The sequence below is a fragment of the Galeopterus variegatus genome, unplaced genomic scaffold (assembly GCF_000696425.1).
Source record: "Galeopterus variegatus unplaced genomic scaffold, G_variegatus-3.0.2 Scaffold2330, whole genome shotgun sequence".
Taxonomy (NCBI): Eukaryota; Metazoa; Chordata; class Mammalia; order Dermoptera; family Cynocephalidae; genus Galeopterus; species Galeopterus variegatus.
In genome coordinates, this window is record NW_007728441.1 from 237,499 (window position 1) to 247,810 (window position 10,312).

Sequence of the window (10,312 nt, forward strand, 5' to 3'; positions counted from 1 at the left end):
AAGCATTGGAAGATCATGCCTCCCCTCTGGATGAGACTAAATACCTGGAGCTGGGTCACCTGGAGGATGTGAGCTGGTCCCACCCCTCCACGCAGCCTAGGCAGTGACTCCTCTGCAGCCAGGCCTGGGCTTCTCCAGCCCGGGCAGCTTTGCTCCACAGGGGGGAACAAATACCCTACGCCCGCTTCGACTTGCCCAGCCCAGCAGTGCCCATGGGGATGTGTCATGATTCTCTCTAACGAAGACTGGGGATTGCATTCACTCGGGAAGCACCGGACCTCTTGTCAGTGTCCTGAAGCTTGCCTGTCTGGGATGGGCATGCTGCACACAGAGATGGCTCCTGGCTGTTCCCCAAAGTGCCTTTCCTCTTTCTATGGCTTTCATCTCCATCACTCACTGCCCACCCCCAATGCCAGTGACAATCATGAAAGCAACAGCAATGTTTTCACAAACACTTCTTAAATACAGTCAGACGACTCCATCCCCACAGATAGGTTTTTCTGATTGGTATGAGCTCTGAATTTTTAAAACTTGAGAAGTATATGTTTTATGACTGCATGTACATGAGAAAGACCAAGATCCTGAGGAACGAATATAGTCTTTTGACACCTTTATAGATTAAGCAATGATTTAAGCCCTTGTAGAATTGTCCCCACAATAACAGGATTATCATGTATGTGTGTGCCTCTGTGCATGTGCATTTTACCCTAAATATAATATACGTGTGTGTACATGTCTGGGTGTCTGTGTATGTGTGTGTGTATTTGAGCCTAAACATGGTGGATGATAGATAGATAGATGGATGGATGGATGGATGGATGGATGGATGGATGGATGGATGGGTGGATAATACACAGGGAGATAGATCAGTGATAGAATACTTGTGGCTTAACTAATACAATATACCACTATTACATCTTGAGTACTATTTAAGCAGCAATATATGCTTGTCTAAAACCTTCCTCAGCATTTGAAAGAAACAACCATAGGAAATTATTTAAATGGCAAATAGAAAGAATGGAATGTTAAATAGAGCTGAGCATTAAAAGGACCAGAAATCTTGAGGCTGCAAAAATGCATACAACCATGAGCTGTGTCTTAGGAACCAGGGAGTGCTGATCAATGGAACGACAGTCCTTTGCTGCACACTAGTTAGATCACATAGTCGTTCATTAATAAATAGCTGTTAAAATACATGGGAAATGAACAAACCAACTGCTAGACCTTGCTAATCCTGCTTAGGCATCAGTACGGGAATGCTGTCTGCAACGCATGTATGAGTGACTCAGAGCAAAAAATGCACCATCTGGCATTCGTGGTGTCATCAGGAGCAAGCATCATTAATTCTAGGACCCCGGCCACTCTGAGGCTAATGCTGTCCCCACCTCCTGCTGGTATTAGAGGGAGCTGGGGTGGGGAGGAGTCATCAACACTGAGCCAGACACCCACGTCCATTCTGTGTCAGTGCTGTTGCTGGCAAGAGTGGGCTCGTGAGAGCTCTTCCTCCTGAGCTGGTGCTCAGTGGTCCACAGACATGCGCCATTGCACGCTTCATGTCCTGCATGTGGTGAGTGCTCACGAAACATTTGTTGAGTTAACACAGCTGTCCAAGGGCTAACTCTGTCCATTGATTGTTCCCTGAGAGCCTTGTTTGTTCCTGGAAATAAAGTCTATGTAATCTCATAAGTTGATCTCGGTCTTGGGGGTACGTCACGGCTACAGGAAACATGTTAGGGTGGGGCAGGGCTTTAGAAGGGAACCTAAGAACCACTCTGTATGGCCTCGGTTGAATGTGATGGAAAGGGAAATGCCTCGGGAGAAGGCTCCACAACTGTCCTCAGTATTTAAAGGACTGCCCTGGGGAGGAGGCAGCAGAACCCAATCGCAGGACACACTGAGAGCTGGTCCAAAATGGGGGTCCATGATCGCCTTGGTGAAGAGAAGATCTGCCACAGTGCTGGGCCTCTCTGGAGGACATTAAAGCAGCAACTTGGTGATTAAACAAATGGGCAGCAGTGGAACCCAACAGTTTATGGCTGCAAAATCAAGGTAACTGGGTTCAAAGCCCAAAAGTGAATGCAGCAGCACCACAGACCCTTTCTGGAACATTCCTGAAGGACAGTGGTGAAGGGGAATCCTCCCAGTGGGCAGAAGTTTGCCCAGTGCCCGTCTGATGATTTCTTTCATCTCAGAGGAGGCAGCAGCGGCTCAGCTCTTGTCCCCTTCCCCACAAGCGTCAGCCCCTGCCTGCCTCCTCCCTGTGACTAAACATCAGTCCCCTGCTGGCTGTCACTGTTTGTTCTCCCATTAAAATGGTGGCCACTTAAGATGGCCACTGTGTCTGTCCCAGGCTTCCTATCTGACTCACTTAGGATGGCCCTGGACTCACCTAGGAATCACCAAGGGGTCTGTCAATAATCCAAATTCCCAGGCTCCATCCCCAGAAATCCTGACCGAGGATGACTGACGTTGGAACCTTGGATTGAGTAATACTCTACAAGCCCCCCAGGTGATTCCAACTCAGGCAGTCTACACTTTTAGAACAGTGGCTTAGGGAACCAGGTCAGCCCAACTTAGCAATATAACTTTTTATTTCTTAAAAGAGTCATTTCAATATACAACCAACAGAAACGTAGTGAGGTTAGGCCACCATCTGTCCTAGATTTCTTCCCTCTTTATGGAGGGGTCTTTCTTGGGCTCAGATAACGACTTTCTGTAACGTTGCAGTGCTTTAGTGAGGTCGTTCTCCTACCAGCCATGAAACACAGTCTCATCCTGCTCCCTCAGGGCAGAAATCTTATGGGGTAACAATAACAACCACAAGGATGAGAAGTGGGGAAGTTTACAGTCACACAGCATTTTCCCAAATGTTACCTCAGTTGGTGACAGCTTCAATTTGAGCAATCCAAAGACATTTAAATGAAGATGCCATCTATTTTATGTTTAAGTCTCCTCTCTCCTAACCCCAGAATACTTGTCAAAACTCTCTGATAAATTGGTGGCATTGAAAATTCACCCAGAATTTTCTATTATTCAGGACTCAGCCATTGGCATTACATGCAGGCAATTGGAAAGGCTCAGTTCCAGTCCAGTCGTCTTCATGAAGGTGGTAGCGGTCGTGGTTCTATAGCACTTTTTAAAAAATATTGCAGTAAAAAACACATATCATTTACCATCTCAACCACCTGTAGGTGTCCTGGTCAGTGGCATTAGGAGCACTCGCACTGTTGTATAACTATCACCACCGTCCATATCCAGAACCCTTTCCATGTTACAAAACTGAAACTCTGTGTCCATTGAACACTAAGTCCCCATCTCCCCTTCCCCCAACACCTGAAAACCATCATTCTACTCTTTGTCTCTGTGAATGTGACTACTCTAGGGACCTCATATAAGTGGAATCATACAGTATCTGTCCTTTTGTGACTGGCTCATTTCACTTAGCATAGTATCTTCAAGGTCCCCCCATGTCATAGCATGTATAAGAATTTCTTTCCTTTTTAAGGCTGAATAACATTCCACTGTGTGGATAGACCACATTTTGCTTATCCATTCACCTGTCGATGCACACTTGGGTTGCTTCCATCTTTTGGCTGTTGGGAATAACATTGCTGTAAACGTGGGTGTAAACATCTCTCTTCAAGTCCTTGCTTTTAATCTTGTGGATATTTACCCAGAGGTGGACTTACTGGATTATATGGTAATTCTATGCTTAATTGTTTGGGCCACACTGTTTCCTTCAGCAGCTGCATTGTTTTACATTCCCACTGACAGCAACAAGGGTGCCAGTTTCCCCATATCCTCACCAAGGCTTGTTATTTTCTGTTTATATAGCATTTGCAATTTTACCAATTGTTATCTTATCTCCACTTGGCAAACCTTTTAAAAGGCTCAAAGAGGTTAAGTGATTTGTGTATTAGTCCGTTTCTGTTGCTTATAACAAAATACCTGAAACTGGGTAATTTACGAAGAAAATGAAATTTATTGCTTACAGTTTCTGAGGCTGGGAAGTCCAAAGTCCATCTGGTAATGGTGGTCAGGGGTGTGGATCTGAGGGCTTTAAAGGAAGAGGAGAGTCTGTCTCTCTTCCTCTGCCCTCTCTGCTTCCACCATCTTGCAATGTGAGACCCCTGGGTCACTGTTGCCACCACCAAGATGGACTTTGGACTTCCCAGCCTCAGAAACTGTAAGCAATAAATTTCATTTTCTTCGTAAATTACCCAGTTTCAGGTATTTTGTTATAAGCAACAGAAACGGACTAATACACAAATCACTTAACCTCTTTGAGCCTTTTAAAAGGTAGTGACAGTGACCCAGGGGTCTCATATTGCAAGATGGTGGAAGCAGAGAGAGCAAGAGAGAGGAAGACAGACTGTGCTCTTCTTTAAAAGCCCTCAGAACCACCCCCTGACGACCATTTTTAATTCATTCATTCAACAAGTTCCTACAATCTAATCACCTCTTCAAGGACCCACCTTTCAGTTACCATAATAGGATTTCCCACTCTCAATAGTTATGATGGGGATTGAAGCTTAGAATATATGAACCTTGGAGGACACAATTCAATCAATCCACAGCACTTGGTCAAAATCATGGAGCAAAAACCAGGCTGGAGTCTCTGAACTCCTGTGCAGCATCGTCCCCCACCTGACAGCTATGTGAGCACAGTTTCTAAATCATTCGCCATCTACAGAGCTCTCACTCACTCACTTGTTCATTCAGGGAAAACTCACTGAGCATCTGCCAGGAGCCAGACCCTGCCCCAGGCCCTTGCAGCAGTCTGTCTAAACCCAGATCCACCCAGCACCCCTGCAGGAGCCAAAACTGCCCAACAAAGGAATTCTGCCCAAAGGGCCTGGTGGCCACGATAACATTGTTGTTGGCTTATCTGTGGACTGGCTGGATGGAGACCAGTGGTGCCCACACAGGAATCGAGGATGGAGTGGAGGAGAATGGTCTGAACACAAATAAGAAACTTGCCCAAGTGGAAGGTCTCTGGAACAGGGCACAAAAGCACCCTCCTCTCCCTGGAAGCCAGGGAGATTGGCACATCTCTTTAGGCCCAAGTCAGGGGCTTCTGACTGCACAGACAAAAAACAGGGACTGAAATCTTTTGATACCTCCCAAGTGCCAAGATGAAGGGAGATGCTTTTATAGTGCTTTCTTCACCTAAACTCTCCCAACAACCCCAAAAAGTAGATGCTACTCCCTTTATAAATGAGGAGACAGGGGCTCTGAAAGATTGAGTGATTTACCCAAGGTCACACAGCTCCTGTGTGGCAGAGCCAGGATTCGAGCATGATCGGCTGGAACTAAGGCCCTAATGCAGACTACAGACAATTCTGTTCCTTGTTATGTGTCATTGTAAGAAGCTGGAGGGAATGGAGGGACATGGATTTCACTGGCCTAGCTAGAAAATGGCTTGGCCTATGAGCCAACCGACCGAACAGGAAAACAGCGGGGGAAGTTGTGAAACTCCAGTGCCCGCAGACTCTTGGCCTTCAGGAGGGTCACCCTTCCGCCCTTCCCTTTCCTAACCAAGTGGCAGTAGTCTGAACCCGTGTCTCCGGATCCTCCCCCCACCCCGGGTCTTTCTGGAAGCTTCCAAGGAGTGCTCACCCATGCACTGCTCCACTCCGTTGCTCCCATCTGCTGCTCTTGGCTCCCCCCTCACCTCCTCCAGGCCTCTGCCCATCCTCCCGCACCACCTTGGCATAAGTGAGGCCCCTCCTGAGTCTCTAGAACCAGCTGTCTCGCTGTCCAAACTCAGTGGAGAAATTACGGGTCACAGAACAAAACTTCCGCTGGGTCCTGGGCAGGCGACACATGGCAGTTCCCACATCCCACCAGTCCCAACTCTCCAGAGGTCCCCAGCTTTTCTAACAGAGCCTGGCCTGGCCACTTTCCCATGGGGTGCATCAGTGGGCCTCTGCACCTTAATTCGGGGCAGGTCTGAAGGGCCACCCAGCTCCCAAGCTCCCCAGGGACCTGGCTGAGGCCCTTATTGTGGCTGCATCATGGCTCAACTCCTCCTGCCACACAGTCCTGCCACCTTTGCTCCCTCAAGGGACTTGATACCAAGAATGCCCCCAACTAACTGCCCACATGCGAATCTTCTCCTCCTCGGAGTCTCTACCCAATACTCTGCTTGCGACAGGGCCTTTCCCCTCTTTGGTCCTGTGAGGTTCCCCAGGCCCCTTCAGTTCATGAAGGTGGCAGGAACCACACTTCTCACCCTCACAGCAGTTCCTGGCAGTGGGTGAGGTGGGGGTGGTGCCTCCTCACCCCCAATCTCCAAACGTCGGGTGCCTGCTCCTATCTTGTGTCCATCTGCACCCACTCCCTCGGTGACGTCACTCAGCATGATGGCCGTCCACATGCTGACCATTTCCAAATGTCCACCTCTGCTTGGACGTCTCTGGGTTCCAGGCTCCCCTGTCCAGCTAGGACATGGCGCTTGGGTGTCTAACAGACATCTCCAACTCTGCATGTCCAACACAGAGCTCCTGATCTCCATCTCCTTGACGCCCCTCTTTCACAGACCCCCGTTCCATGTCAGCAAGTCGCATCACTGTCTAGGTCATGTCACAGTCTGACCACTGCCCCCACTCAGTCTGAGCCCCAACCCTCTCGCCTGGATTACCTCACTGGCCTCTTGGCTGCCAATCTTGCCCTGATGGAGCCTGTGTTCCACTCAGAACTCAGAGCGATCCTGTCAGAACTGTAAGTCAGATGACAACCCCCTCTGGTCAACCCATCCCTGGCTGCCACCTCACTCGGACTGAAAGCCAAACCCTTGCCGTGATCTGTGAGGAACAACCTGCTCCCTCCCCCACCCCTTAAGATCTCTGCCCTCATCCCTCTTTACCCCTCATTCCAGCCTCACCAGCCTTCTCACTGTTCCTGGGCCATGCCAAGCACACTGCCCCCTCAGGACCTTTGCACTGGCTGTGCCCTCCGCCTGGAATTCCCTTCCAGATCTCCACATGACTTGCTCCCTCGCCTCCTTCAGGCCTTTGCTCAAATCTCACCTTCCTGGTGAGGCTGTCCCTGGCCCTCTGTTTAAATTTAACCACCACCCCCCAACCAAATTACCAACTCCCTAATTCTCTTTCCTGCTTTTATTTTTTTCTCGTAGCACTTATTACTGTCCAACACATTAACTCTCTCAGCACCCTGAACAGGGCCTGGCAAATAACAGACACTCTATAAATATGTGATGAATGAATGAATTGATGTGTGAATGAATGAATGCATGAAAATACATTCTATATTATTATTTAGGGACTTTAACCTCCCATTGTCCTGGACTTCTGAGCAGTTTTCTCCAAAGCTGAGGTTTGCTCCTCCAGAGGAGCAATAGAAAGAAAGAAGAAAAAAAAAAAAGGATCACTAGCAATTTTTAAATATCAGTTTTAAAATGTTTCTAGATAGTCACATTTTCCCAAATAGGGAGCCAGTCTCAGAGTGCTTCCTTACAGGAACAGCAGAAGGATATTCAATTTGACACTGAGACTCAAATACTTTACTGAGGATGTTCCCCTGGAAGCTGGAGATAGGGAAGCTCTGTCCCCACAGGGTCAGAAAACTGACCAGTGACGGCTCCAGCTCCTTCCCATTCTGAAAGGAGCCGAAAGGCTCTCTTCGCAGAGCTCTTTAGAGGGTCCAAACAGGCGCCAGCCTGGGCACTTCAGATTAAACCAACTAGAGCCCCAGTTTCTGTAGCTCTGGCTGCTGTCCTCGCTGGGCTGGAAAACGGGGGAGATTTTCATTCCCCGCTCCTGGCAGAGAGTGGCTTGTTTCCAGCAAAAGGCAGAGCTGCTGATCTCAAAAGGCTGCCTGCCAGCAACTCCATGCATGTCATGCTGTCCCTCCATTCTGCCCTCCCTTCCTACTAATCTGATCCATTTGTCTCCAAAACCAATTTGGAATTTTAAAAGGCCAGTCTATTTGGCCACTGAAAACTTCAAACACAAATGCAATTTGCCTGGCAAGCACTGCCAGCCCTCCCAAAGCCACGAGCACTAGCTCCCAGCCCCAGTGTCTGCAGAAGGGTGCTTGGATCATGAATGCTTTGGGCCTGCCCTGGGTCATCATCACTGACAGTGAACACTTGCTGGAACCGCAGAAATCCTCTTGTCCTACCTCTTCATGGTACACTTGCAGAAACGGAGGCCAAAAGAAGGGAAGGGGCTTGCCCAGGGTCACCTGGCAGTGAGCAGCAAGGCACAACCCAGGATTTCTTCCATGACTAACATACCTCACATTTTGCACTGAGGTTCCCAGATGTGAAGTGACTTCTGGGGCCACACAGAAAGTTGGGAGCAGGATTAGGACTAGGCATTGGGTATTTTTTCATCATCGTCATTAACAAGCTCTGACTTCTTGACATGTACCGGAGCCATAAGTAATGTCAGACACCGTCTCGATTAAGGTGCCTCCCTGCGCTAGCCCCGCCCCTCCTCGACCTCGTCACTGCTCCCCACCCCCACCCCCGCCACCAGCCACTCACACTGCGAACCTCTAATTGTCCTCAACTCCAGCCTCCCCTCGAGGCCACACCCCCTGCCCATCTCTCCTCCCTGTCTCCATGGTGACCGCCCCCACCACCCCTCCTCCTGCCCCTCCGCCTCCTCTCACCTGCTCAGCACCACCAGCCCACAGGAGCTGTGCATACAAGGTGAGGACCAGGAAAGAGTCAAGGTAAATGGTCCATGGTCAGAGGGAAAACCGAATGACCAGGAGGTCATGATTCCATGCAGGGTCCAGAGGATGCTGCAGAACACTCCCACCTTTTCCTGCTGACCCTGTTCTCTCGGGCCTCCCTCCCTGCAGCACTGCTTCCGCCACCTCCAGGGCCTCACGTGCTCTGTGAGCAGCAGGGCAACCCTCTAGACCTGGAATGGAAGTGGGTGGCTTCACCAGCTCTAGATTCCTCTAAATAAAACATCCACAAGAAAGCAAACCTTTGTGTCACTAACAGGGGCCGTCTCCCACAGCATAACCTCAATGCTTATAATGTCTGCCAAGACTTTTATTCCTGCTGGTCGGAGTCCACCTCCTTAGAAGAGAGGGTAAGAGAGAGGAAAGAAAGGGGAAAATTTGAAAGCTCCTTCCTGCCACATTTCAATCTAATTAAGTCTCCTGCTCCACCCAGACCCTGAGTTAGCGGCCCCACTATGCTCCGTTATGCCCCCAACATCCATGCTCAGTCACAACTGGAAGCCTTTGTGCATATAGGCTTCCCTCTGGTTAGAACATTCTCCTCCTTTGTTCTCTGCCTGGCAAACTCCTACCTATCCTCCCAGGACCATCTCAGATGCCACCTCCTCTGGGAAGCCTTCCCTGATTTCTCAGAGCAGAACCAATTGTTGTCTGCTCTGTGTGTCCAGGCCACTGTTCCCGGGGCTGTTATTTATGGTTATGGGCATGTGACTGCGTCCACACTTCCCCAGGGCATCTGCGGGGAGAGGGGCTGAGCCTCCCTGCCTTGGCTCCTCTTTATCCTTAGGATTGACTACCTGAATGGCCATCCTGAGGCATGTCCACTGCACCCTGCTTGCAGAATCAGGCTCTGCCTCAAACTTGACGAGGAGAAAGAGAATCCACAACAAAAACCCTAAACAAAAACCCTAAGCAAAAACCACAGGAATGGACAAGGCTAAACACCTTTGCAAATCTAAAGTAAGAACCATAAACGGAGATTTAGTGCCATTCAACTCAAACCTGGCCATCAATATTGCTGGGCATGTAGGTGTTCAATGTTAATCACAGACCCCAAAGCCAGCAGGGGGACCTCAGGTGTCATCTGCTCCAAACTTCTCATTTTCTTTCCCCTTTTATTTATCTTTATAGTTCTTTACATTTATAAAACAAATACTTTAATACTGTGAAAAAAATCAAACTTACAAAAGATCAAAAATTAAAAATTAATAGCCACATCCCCTCCAAAGTCCATATGTAAATTCATATGTAGATCTGCATATAAATGTATATACACTTAGAATTTTTAAAAAGCATAAATGGTATTATAGTATAAATATTGCTCAGCACCTTTTATTAAAAATCAAAATATATTATGGGCATCCTTCTGTGTCAGCATACACAGTTTTGCCTTGTTCATTTTGTTGTTGTAGCAAATTTTACATGTAGCTCACACTTGGTATAAATCCAGGCACTGGGCTAGATACCAGTAACATAAAATAACTAACATAGTGTTTGCAAGCCTTTTGTTTTTATTGACAATTATTATTTTTGTACTTAGATGGGACTTTTTTCTTTTTGTAAATGTTATTGAAAAATAGCACATCAT